Source organism: Tamandua tetradactyla, chromosome 15 (genome assembly GCF_023851605.1).
Source record: "Tamandua tetradactyla isolate mTamTet1 chromosome 15, mTamTet1.pri, whole genome shotgun sequence".
NCBI lineage: Eukaryota > Metazoa > Chordata > Mammalia > Pilosa > Myrmecophagidae > Tamandua > Tamandua tetradactyla.
Window position 1 is genome coordinate 88653170 of NC_135341.1, and position 13161 is coordinate 88666330.

Sequence of the window (13161 nt, forward strand, 5' to 3'; positions counted from 1 at the left end):
CCAAGGAAGAGCTCAGTCCTGTGTCCGGTTAGAGAGCAGGAGTGGGCAGCTGGAGACTCACCTTTCTCCTTCATTGCAGACCCGGCGGGTAATGGACACAGCTGGTGATTAGTACAGGACAGGCGGGAGCTTCTCTACAACACTTTACAGGACCCTAAGGTCAGATGCGACCTTGCAAGGGAAGGGCAGTGACGTGAATGTTGGGGGCACCGCACCCCACGAGGCTGGGCAGGTCCCCGAGGCTTTCCCGGGGAGAACACGTTGTGGCCCTGACTTGCCCCCATGGGGTGGGGCCTCATGTAAGTGGACCCTGGAAGGTGGCGTGCTTAGGGAAGGTGCGGACAACTGAATAGGGCACACTCAATCCCGATTACCCTCGTCCTTTCTACGCCGAGTGAAATCCCGTGAGAGGGGACCGCCTGCTGCCCGGGCCCAGCAGGGGACACGACGGTCAGCGCGGTCAGCCGCGGCCTTGGGGGGGGGTGTCCCTAGCCCCGCAGCCTCAGGGACCCAACGGTCAGCGTGGCCATCAGCGGCCTTGGGGGCGCATCCCCCAGCCCTGCAGGCCCCACCCCCGTGCCCATCAAAGCCGCCCAGCAGCGGGGACTGACCCCTGGCCCCGGAGCCGACCCCTGAGCATGAGATCGCGGTCCGCATGAAGAAAGGAAGGAAAAGCGAAGCCCACCGATGCTTCCTGCCTGCGCGGGTGACTGGGGCGTCCCGGGGAAGTGGGCGCCGCGCAGGCTGGAGGCAGGTCCCTGTTGCGTCCTCCACACGCCTGCTTCACGGTTCTAAAATCTACTAGAGGCGGGCCACGGGGGTTCTCCCCTGCCAGGCCAGAGACTGGGCCCCATTCCGGGGCCTGCCCATGCAAAACAAAACAAAATTTAATTAGGAGCTGAAAAAACTGAATATGCACTACAGAAAATTTCAGTTCCAGATCAAATAAACCTTTCTTCCCTTGGTCTCAAAGAGTATATGTGTGGTTCTAAAATATAAGACACTGTCTTACTTACCCCCATGTTCTGAATTACTTTAACCCCAACCTGTTTGGCTTCATTCTTATCTCCGAATATCAGGTTACATATACAAAACAGCCTCTCAAAATCCAGAAATAATAATCACCACTCTGAACTTAATGTGTCTGCTCTAAAAGCTTATAATCTAGGTCCCTGTTTTCTTATAAGCATTTTCTAAAGGAGACCATACCATTCTTGATCTTTTGTTTCTGGCTTATTTTGCCTCACCGAATGTCCCACATGTTCATTCACATCATTGCATGCCTCATGACTTTATTCCTTTTTGTAGTAGCACAACCTTCGTTCATAAGTATACACCATCGTCCACCAATCTACTCCTCTGTCAGTGCATCCTTCAGCATCTGCATTCATTGGGCCCCATGTAGAGTGCCCAAAGTCCACAGTCCATCAACAGTCTCAATTTTAGATAATTGCATTGTTACCAAGAGAAAAAGAGCCAACACACACACCCTCACCAAATGGGAAATCTAAACCTCCTCTTAACTCTTGTTCCTCAACCCATTATTTACCTCTGATGTTGCTGTGGTAGTGCTGGTGGTTTCCTTTTGAACATAGCTCATAGCATGCGATAGCAGAATTTCCCCTGTATCCTGGACTTAAACACTCTTTGTACAAGAATCATATATTTGTAGTAGTTGTTGCAAGAACTAATTCATATTTCTAGTGTGCATCAGCGGGACACATAGGTCTACACAACCCCTTTCAATCTTGCTCATCCTCCATATGGTAATATTACTTCTAGACCCCCTAGGAACCACCTTCACTCCTATCTGTTCCCTTACATTGGAGTTCAACCTCATTAGCTAACATTTCACCCATCTCTAACTTCTATGTGTCTCTAAGTTCCCTATCTTCTGTATTATAAGCCTCTGCTTATACCATTATGCTGGCCATAAAAGTGGAATCATACAGTATCTATCCTTTTGTGTCTGGCTAATTTTGCTCAGCATTATGTCCTCAAGGCTCATCCATCTTGTCATGTGCTTCAGGACATCATTTTGTCTTACTGCTGCATCATATTCCATCACATGTATATACCGCATTTTGTTAATCCACTCATCTGTTGATGGGCATTTGATTTGTTTCCATCTTTTGGCGATTGTGAATAATGCTGCTATGAACATCAGTGTGCAAATGTCCGTTCGCATCATTGGTTTCAGTTCTTCTTGGTGTATACCAAGTAGTGCTATTGCTGGGTCATAGGGCAACTTGATATTTGTTTCCTAAGGAACCGCCAAACAGTCTTCCATAGTGGCTGCACCATTATACATTCCCACCAGTTTCTCCACATCCTCTCCAGCATTTATAGTTTTCTGTTTGTTTAATGGCAGCCATTCTTATAGCTGTGAGGTGGTATCTCATTGCAGTCTTGATCTGCATTTCCCTTATAGCCAATGAAAATGAGCATCTCTTCATATGCTTTTGAGCCATCTGTATTTGCTCTTCAGAAAAATGCCTATTCATACCTTTAGCCCATTTTATAATTGGATAGTTTTTTTATTTTGTTGTTCAGTTGTATGATCCCTTAGTATATACAAGATATCAAATATTTGTCTATGTGATTTCCAAATATTTTCTCCCACTGAATTGACTGCCTCTTCACCCTTTTGATGAAGTCTTTTGAGGTGCAGAGCATTTGATTTTGAGGAGTTCCCATTTATTTATTTCTTCTTTTGTTGCTTGTGCTTTGGGTGTAAAGTTTAGGAAGCTATCTCCTATTACTAGGTCTTGAAGATGTTTCCCTATATTTTCTTCTAGAAGCTGTGTGGTGCTAGTTCTTATATTTAGATGTTTGATCCACTTTGAGTTAATTTTTGTGTAGGGTGTAAGATAGGGGTCCTCTTTCATTCTCTTGGCTATTGATATCCAGTTTTTCCATGCCCAATTATTGAAAAGACTGTTTTGTCCCAGTTCAGAGGCTTTGGGGACCTTGTCAAAAATCGTTTGACCATGATTTGGTGGTCTATTTCTGTACTCCCGATTTGATTCCATTGGTCAGTGTTTCTATGTTTGTGCCAGTACCATGATGTTTTGACCACTGAGGCTTTACAATAGGTTTTAAAGTCAGGGAGTGTTAATCCTCCCACTTCGTTCTTCTCTTTTAGGATGCTTTTAGCTATTCGGGGTCTCTTTCCCTTCCAGATGAATTTGGTATTTAGCTTTTCCAAATCTTCAGAGTAGGTTGTTGGAATTTTGATTGGTACTGTGTGGCATCTGTAGATCAATTTGGGGAGAATTGACATCTTAACTATATTTACCTCTCCTATTCCTGAGCAGGGAATGTCTTTCCAGCTATTTAGATCTCCTTTGATTTCTTTTAGCAATGTTATATAGTTTTCTGTGTACAAGTCCTTTACATCCCTAGTTAAGTTCATTCTTAAGTACTTGATTCTTTTACTTGCTATTTTGAATGGAATTTTTTCCTTATCTTACTCCTCAGTTATGTCATTGCTTGCATATAGAAATGTCACTGATTTTTGCACATTAATTTTATATCCCACCACCTTGCTGAATTTATTAGCTCAATTAACTTTGCTGTAGATTTCTCAGGATCTTCCAAGTATAGTATCATTTCATCTGCAAATAATGAGAGTTTTCCTTTTTCCTTTCCAACTTGGATGCCTTTTATTTCTTTGTCCTGCCTGATTGCTCTAGCTAGGACTTCTAGCACAATGTTGAATATTAGTGGTGACAATGGACATCTTTGTCGTGTTCCTGATCTCAGGGGAAACCTCCTTACTGACTTTTATAAGCTGTAGGTTACTACTGTGTGCACCTCCTTACCTCCCTGATAAATCAAAGGTTACCTTCTTGTGTACCTCCTTTCTTCCATTCATACATCATTAGTTAGCTACATGTACATTCCCTCTTCCTGCCATAAATCAGAGGTTAATTCCATATGTGCCTCCTTGTTTCCTTTCATAAATCATAGTTTAGGATTTATGCCCTTTCGTAAATCATAGGTTACTTCTACGTATACATTCTTACTTCTTACATTTATCATATTTATGAACAAATAAATAAATATGATTTATTTGTTCATAAATCATAGGTTACTGCCATGTTTACATTCTTACTTCCTTTATAAACCATGGTTTACTTTCCTTTACCCCTCCTTACTTCATTTTGTAAACCTAGGTTACTTCCTTCCGCATCTCCTCAGTTCCTCTCACCCATCATTAGTTACTTCCATGTGTCCTCATTACTTGCTTTCATAAACCATGGGTTACTACCCTCTGTACCTCCTTACCTCCCTTCATAAATCAGAGCTCACTCCTATGTATACCTCCTCACTTCCTTTCATAAATAATGAGTTAATTCCATTTTACCTCCTTCCTTCTGTTCATAAATCATAGGTTACTTCCATGATCTCCTCTTTCCTTCCTTTCATAAATCATAGATAAAGTCTGGGTATGCCTCCTACCTTACTTTCATAAGTTACACATTACTTCCAAGTGTACTTCCTTATTTCCTTTTTAATCATATGTTACTTCCATGTATACCTCATTTCCTTTTATAAATCATAGATTACTTCCATGTGGTCTCCTTAGCTCATTCCATAAATCATGGATTACCTCCATTTATACCTCCTTACTTCTTTTCATAAATAGTAGGCTACTTCCATGCATACCTCCTTACTTCTTCCATAAATCATGAGATACCTCCATGATTCCTCCCTAATTGCTTTCTTAATTCATAGGTTACTTCCTTGTATACCTTGCTCTTTCTTTTAAAATTGTGGCTTACTTCCATGTGTATCTCCTTTCTTCCTTTCACAAATCATGGATTACTTTTACATATTAACCTCCTTACTTTGTTTCATAAATCATGGGTTATTTCCTTGTATACCTCCTGAATTCCTTTCATAAGTCTTAGGTTACTGCTAGGTAACCCTCCTTACTTCATTTCATAAATCATAAGTTACTACCATATGACTCTCCCTACTTCCTTTCATAAATTCATGTTACTTCCATGAGTACCTCCATACTTCCTTTCTTGAAGCACAGGTTATTCCATCTTTACTTCCCTCATTCCTCTCATAAATCAGATTTACTTCCATGTATCCCTCCCTCCTTCCTTTCATGAATCACAGGTTATTTCCATGTATATCTCCTTCCTTACTTTCAGAAATTGTAGGTTACTTCAATGTTGCCTCCTTATTTTCTTTCATTAGTCATATATTACTTCCACATGTACTTTCTTCCTTCATTTCGTAAAGCATAGGTTCCGCCCGTGCATATGTCTTTATATCCTTTCATAAATCGTAGGTCACCACCATGTACACCTCCTTACTTCCTGTCTTAAATGATGGGTTACTTTCATGTCACCTACAGAATTTCTTTTATACCTCATGAGTTCCATCTACATATACCTCCTTATTTCCATTCATAAATCATACGTTTGTACCATGCATACCTTCTTATTTTCTTTCATAAATTGTATGTTAATTCCATTTGTACCTCCTACATTTCTTTCATAAATCCTAGGTTACTATCATGTGTACCTCCTTACTTCCATTCATACACCATTGGTTAGTTCCTCGTATACTTCTTTACCTCATAAATTGTAGGTTACTTTCATGTGTGCCTCCTTTGATTTATAAAGCCTAGATCATGTCCATGTACTTCCCTACATAAAGCAGAGGTTAATGCAGTGTGCAGCTCCTTACATCCTTCTATAAATACTACTTCACTTCCATGTAGACTCCTTTACTTCTTCCTTAACTCGTAGGTTACTTCCATGGGTTCCTCCTTATTTCCACTCATACATTGTAGGTTACTTCCATGGATAGTGCCTTAATTTTTTTCATTAATCATGGTTACTACCATGTGCACCCCCCCATTTCCTTTCATAAATTGTAGGTTTCTCCCATATGCCTCCTCCCTTCCTTTCATCAATCATCTGTTGCCTCCATGCATAGCTCCTTACTGCCTTTTCTTAAATCCTTGGTTACTTCTGTGTGTATCTCCTTATTTCCCTTCATAAAACAGACTTCCATGTGTACCCCCTCATTTCCTTTCATAAATTATAAGGATACCACCTTACTTCCTTTCTAAATTGCATGTTACTTACAAGTATAACTCATTACTTCTTTCATAAATACAGTTTACTTCCATATATACCTCCTAACTTCCTTTCATAAAGCATAGTTTACTTCCATGTAGGTCTCTTAAATTACTTTCATAAATTATAGTTGACTTCTATACGCACACCTTACTACTTTTCTTAAATCAAGGGTTTTGTATACGAGTACCTCCTCACTTTCATACATTGTAGGTGTCAACCTGTGTGCCTCTTGCTTTCTTTCATAAATCATAGGTTACTTCGATGCATACCTCCTCAATTCCTTTCAAAACTCCTGGGTTACTTTCATGTATACCAGCTCAGTACTAAGATAATTTTTTTAAATTGTTATCAATGTCCATAGCAGAAACCATTTCTCTGCATTTGAAATTGACAAAAAGTACACTTGGAACTTTGAAACGTTGTCTGAAGAATTGTGAGGATGGCAACAATGACAATTTCTCCCACATAAAGGAAGCCTGGCTCTTTCATATTTTATAAGCTTCTCTATTAAAGAGTATAAATCACATTCTTCCGGCTATGGGTGTAAAAGATCCTTGAGTGCTGCCATGCAGTTCGTGTTCAAACACTCTTCTCTTTGCCAAGTGCCATCCAGCCCCTGGCATTTTTTCCTCCTTTCCCCGTGATGAGTTTCCTGATTTCTCAGGACGGACTGACATTCCCAACACTTTTGTTTTTTTTAAACTTTGCTTGGTTTATCTAATTCCAGAATGCTAGGACCCACTAGCTAAAAATTAAACATTATTTCTTCTCTTGAAAATAAAGCTTATTGACTTCCAACTGGATGTCATGGGATTCCTGAAGTGAATTAATAGCATAGCTTTTTCACTGTTCCCCCAAGACCTCCAGCCTTGTTTATTTCTTAGGTAAACACATATATACCAACAGATACCAGTGAACACACACACACACACACACACACACACACACACATCTCATCTAAGACTTATACAGCTATGTTCACTTGAGGTCACTGAACATTTGGGACAGGTTATTTGACTGTGTTACAGTTATTTAAGGGTAAGGAGGTGTGGTCTCTACAGTTATTTAAGGAATAGGTGCAATGTTAGTAACTGATATTATGAGATAATTACAAATAGTCATCATGAAGCAACCAACATCAGTGTTTAAGAACTATAGACACAACTTGGCTGTCCAACATTAGCTGGAGGGAATGTTTATATATACACTGAATGAGTGTGTTACCAAAATAACAAACAAAGAATACAAAATATTAATATTGAATTGATTATAAGTAGCAACGTCTGGTCAAAGACACACACGGAGCCCTTAATTTCAAAGCACCCTAAACTCTACAATATAAACACCAAACTCTCCTTTGTGTTAAACTCTCCACCTCAATGACTTCAACTCACTTCTGCCTATTAATGTGATTGCAAATCATTTTCAGTTTGTGAAAATCCTTTTTAAAAAATGTAATTCTTTAAACCTGTGAGCATGGAAATATACAAAACCAATTTAATAAATGACTCTGAATCCATTAGATTGTCATTGTAGCCCAATTCTATTTTCATAGGTAATGATGAATATATATGTATATAAATGTGGGCATCATTTACTGCTCTGATTGTAGTGTCCAGTTGATATGCATGCTGAATAGTGCATCACACTGAAAACACTTCAAACAATTATCTGGCTCTCTTCATCTCCATTGCACTAATGCTGAAAATGTAAAGAAATCATACTTAGGGCATCTGCACAGAAAGCACTGATCCAAGGTAGCAGGCGTTGTGTTTGAGCAATAGCCAAACAGTCAGATGTAATAAGTGGCAGAGACCGCATTAGTATTCAGCTGGCCAGTTCGCCTCTCTTTCTCCTCAATATATTTCAGGTACATCTCATTCAAGATCAAAGGGGGAATCTGTGCACAGAAAAATAAATGGGAAAGCCAAAGGGCAATAGCTCAGGACCGGAGACCCCTGGGCTTGAAAGCTTGGCTCATGCACTCAGAACTCACCTTTGTCCCACACGGGCACTATTCAAAGGCCATAAACACACTCAACAGTTCATCTTAAAATCTCATTATCGAGAGCGTTTTGCACTTCAGGAATGCCAATCAATCGTCTAATAGTGAGGTAAAAATGGGGCCAAAATGGTACAGATATCCTCTTCAAGCTGCTTTTCATCCACTTTTGACACTTCAAAGACCCTCCATTGCTATCTTTCAGAGCAATGTGGTCCTTCCGAGATGGGATTATTTGGGAATTTAAGGATCTGAGCCAAATTTTATGACTGGAACATCAGCCCTGGATATCATCGGTATGATGCAGCAGTCCTGCTGAGTAACTGATATTTAAAAGTTCTTGTCATAACTCTAGCTCAAATTAGCAGAGCCGTCCTAATTAAATCTACCAGCAGTTCTGGTTTCCAGACTTTGGAGAGCCAAGTGCATTTGCCTCTAATGCTAGTTTCCTGTGACAGTGCAAAAGCTTCACATGGCACCTCATTCTTATTTCAATGAGAGTTTGAATTTCTTTATTTTTTTAAGTGACTATGAGACCAAGAAAATCATACCCTCACATATTTGCCTTTATCTCCTAAAATGGCAAGTAAACATCCTTGTTATTCTTTTCTATTTAAGTTGACAGTTGAAAAAGATAGGTTTTCTATCTCTAGGTGATGTTTAAACATTTCACTATAAAAAATGTTCCAGTTTTGGCGGGCCGCGGTGGCTCAGCGGGCAAGAGTGCTTGCCTGCCATGCCGGAGGACCCCGGTTCGATTCCCGGCCCCAGCCCATGTAAAAAACAAACAAACAAACAAAATATAATAAAATAAGAAAATGTTTAAAGATGTTTCCCTTTCTTCCTCCTTTCCTTCCTTCTATCCTTCCTTCCTTCCTTCTCTGTCTTTCTTTAAAAAAAAAAAAAAAAAAAAAAAATGTTCCAGTTTAATCAAATGAATCAAAAAGAATGTTTAGCCAGGAATTTTCAATCCCTCATCAAAAGTAGCACTGTCAAGGTTGAAAGAAAGTACTAATAATCCAATTTTCTGTTCTCGGTTCCCAGGCTTTTCTCCCTGCAGTCCGGATGTTATGTCAGTTTGAGGACTCTTGCAATCAAATGCCTGTGAGAAAGCATCTGAGGCACCCAAGATAAGTGATGGGGTGCCAGCCACAACTTTGATTAAAATAGAGAGCTTGGAAGAAGCAATGTCTGTTTTAGTTCTTGATACATGAGAAAAGAAGATAAAAATGTGTAACTAACTCAAGTTTGCAAAGATACATCGGTATGACTATCAGATGGAAAAATGAGAAAGGTGGATTTGTTTATCTGTGTCAGCACATGGTATAATTGATATTGATAGTCTTAAACATTATTTTTAACTTCATAACGTCTCAGATAACCAAAGTTGGTCACTGAAAACTGAAGCATAGTTATGACTTCTGACAGCGCCGCTTTGTCAGAAGCTGGCAGCGCCCGGCAGCGTCCACATTCCCAACAACAGTCCTTTATTACGAAGTAACAAGAAACTCGGCAAATCTGGGTGGCAGAGGCCCTGGGAGGAGCCTGAGGCTGCACAAGCCACCCCGCCTGGCCACATACTTGAGGCTGTAGGAAGTATCAATGATGGAATGAATAAGATTTTGGTCGCTAAGTTCCTTACCATCAAAAAAGTAGACTGGCCCATTGTCCGAAAGAGGCCATGTGCTGGGAGTGATGAGAACATGGCTGGAGCTGCCAACCACACGTCCACGTGTGAGAAGGAGGTGGGAACATTTGCAGGCATTTTCTGGGAATGTACATATCAGCAACCCAAGATGGCAACTGGAGAAGAGGCACTTTGCATCGTTCATATGGGGTACATGGCAATCACATTCCACAGAAAATAAACTACAGTCATCACCAAGCTTCCAATGAATGCAGCAGTTTCACCGTAACAGGTAAATGCTTTCACCATGGTACTAACATGTTGGCTTTTCTTGTTGAAGAGTGAAAGGCTGTGGAATTAAAGAGAAATGGAGAAAGGCCTTGTATTTTAGGTAAATCACACCCAAGGTGGAAAGTGTAGTGAAGTTCACTGCATCAGCCATTTAGGGTTAAAATGGATCACTGATTATGATTTGAGGAAAGTCTATTGAATATCTGATTGTATTTTATGCCTGACGTAGCCTTACAGCTAAAAAACAGCTTGATAAATATGGAGCACCTACTAATGATGTAGACATCCAGTTACAAAACACAGAAAGCCAAACATTTCTCTTTTGAATTTCTGAATATAAAATCAGAAGCATTTACGTGGAATAGACCAGAGAGCGGAAAGGGCAGGGCCCACCCCTGCCCACGCCACACTCACCACCCACCTGTGAGGCAGTGTTCACAGGAAAAGGCTGTGCTGGGCCATGCTGTGTGCAGGGGAGGGGTCCACTAGGACCGCGGGGCCCATAGGACTGCTCACCAGGTGTGAGACAAGAGGCCCGGCCAGGCCCCAGGGCAGCTGGGAGGCAGGTGGCAGTACCTCTCGCCCTCACCCTGGGGAGGGCTCACCTGGCCACAACAGCACCTTGCCCTGTGCCCCCAAGGGTAGACAGAGGTGAGACGCCAGGCCCTGGGCTCCTGGCCCAGGAAGCGGCCCCGGGTCCTCCTGCCGGGGAGGGTGTGGGAGCTGCAGAGCGAGGTCCAGACCGACTCTGGCGAGTGGGGCCTCCGTTCACAGTGACATCCATGCCCACGCACCGCGGGGACCCGCAGCCGCTTTGGAGCAGCCCCTGCCCTCGCCCCTCTCCAGGTGCCAGGAGCTATCCCCGCATCTGAAGGTGTTCACAGCGAGGCCGGGTGGGAAATCACATGGAAACGTTCCACACACCCAGCGAGCATGGCTGGCCGCAGCAGGGGGCTGGGCACGAGCTGGAGGCAGCGCCGCAGACGCCGCAGACCCCGCAGAGCCGCAGACCCCGCAGACCCCGCAGACGCCGCAGACCCCGCGGACACCGGGGACCCCGCAGAGCCGCAGACCCCGGGGACCCCGCAGACCCCGCAGAGCCGCAGACCCCGCAGAGCCCGGGGACCCCGCAGACCCCGCAGACCCCGGAGACCCCGCGGACCCCCGGGACCCCGCAGACCCCGGAGACCCCGCGAACCCCCGGGACCCCGCAGGCACCGCCCCGCACATTAGGTGGCGCCTGGAGGAGTGTGGCCTGCGTTAACCAACAGAGCAGGTCCCCGCGCCTGGGGTGGGGCCACGCGCCTCTAAACGACCCTGGAAATGCCCCAGGGCCCTGCCCCACACCTCCGGGTCCCCTCCCTCTAAAACCGAAGTGCCTTTCCCGGCGCAGGCTGAGAATCCAGGCGTGCGCACAATCCCTTTTACGGGTCTGCGAACAGGCTGCTGGAGCGCAGGCGAGTCGACGCTTCTCTAGGATTTACCCCAGGCAGTGACTGCGGGATGGGCTGTTCCTACGTGTCCGACCCGGAGCGGAGGGGGAGCTCAGAAATCGATTCATGATTTTTTTCCCTCCACAAAAGAAATCATTGACTGGAAGAACATTCAAGCTGCCAAACCGATCAAATTATCTCACTCCACATTCGATTTAGGGTGCGAACCAACATGGGGTCTTTCCTCTTGTCTCTCCCTCCTTCCGTCCTTCTTTCCATCCCTCCGCCTTCGCTCTGTCCTTTCCTTTCTCCTCCCGTCTTCCGCGAAGGTGTACTGGGCCCTGCGGGACACTCGAAGGAGCACTTCGTGAGGGCGCCCGTCCTTGGAGGGAGACCCCAGCAGCAGGGGCAGTCACGGGTGTGATAAGGTGGGCATGGCAGGACCTCCAAGGGGACTAAATCACCTAAAATAACTTCTGCCAAGGCGACATTAATCGTCCTTCAGTGAAGTCCTACTAGGTCAAACCGTGGGTATGTAACTTCTTTATAACTCATACAACACTGAACTACAGGAATAAAGGAATAAATGCCAGGAACTGTGTAACCTCAGTTCAACGTAAGAGCCTCTGATCATACAATAAATGTGCTGTTGTGGGCAGGGCTTAGCTTCTAGACCGTGTGATATGCGTCTTCTCTTTGGTACATGACACGCAACAATTCAGAAGAGAGTTGAACAAATAAAATTAAATTGAAAAGAAAACTGCCCCATGACTTCTGGACCAGGGCGGCAGACCGGGCACATGGCTTTTGTCTCCTGCTCTTCCTTCAGCTTGTTGAAACAAGGAAGGCAGAAAACATGGAAGTAGCCTATGATTTATGAAGGAAAGAAGGAGGGATACATGGAAGTGACCAACGATTTGTGAAAGGAAGTAAGGAGGTTAAAATGTAAGTAACCCATAATTTAAGAAAGGAAGTAAGAAGGGATACATGGAGGAACCCTTGATTTATGAGAGGAAGTAACAGGGTACACGTGGAAGTGACCTGGGATTTATGAAGGGAAGTGAGGAGATACACATGGGAGTAACCTGTGATTTATGAGAAGTAGGCAAGTATTCATGGAAGTAACCTATGATTAAGAAAGGACGTATGAGGGTACATATGGATGTAACCTACATTGTATCAAATGAGATAAAGAGGCATAGATGGTAAAAACCTATGATTTATGAATGAAATGAAGAAAAGAGATATACATAGCAGGGAATCATGCAAAGGATGGCAGTGAGGGGGGTGAGAAGGGATGGATTGTGGAAATATTTTGAAGGTAAAACAAAAAAGACTGAAAGAATATGAGGTGGCAAAGAAAAAGCAGAAGCAACATGCCATCGACGTTTGTGTTTGAACTTCTGGAAAGATAGAGATGCAGTTAACTCAGGTGATGAATATGTAGACAAGGACGTTTCAGAGGGAAGAAGGAATCTGGAGCTTATTCGGACATATTGAGTTGAAATCATGTATGGACATTGGGCTGATGGTCGTCAAGTAAAGACAAGCAACAGGAGGTGAGATAGATCTGGGAGGCACTGGACTAGAGACAATACTTAACACCATGAAGCTGGAAGACCACCCAGGGGCTAGTGTGACAGGCTAGAGGAGACATCAGGGCCTGAGCCTTGGAGGGTTCCAACACTTAGAGGTCAGGAG

The 13161-nt window shown here is 43.3% G+C and overlaps 1 long non-coding RNA gene across 1 annotated transcript in view; it reads left to right on the plus strand.

Annotated features, from left to right (window-relative positions):
• Positions 1-13161, plus strand: part of LOC143657696 (uncharacterized) — a 32342-nt gene that overhangs the window by 2221 nt on the left and 16960 nt on the right. The window contains exon 2 of the long non-coding RNA XR_013162955.1: positions 9154-10028. This is a non-coding gene — a long non-coding RNA (uncharacterized LOC143657696). The remainder of the gene's footprint in view (positions 1-9153; positions 10029-13161) is intronic.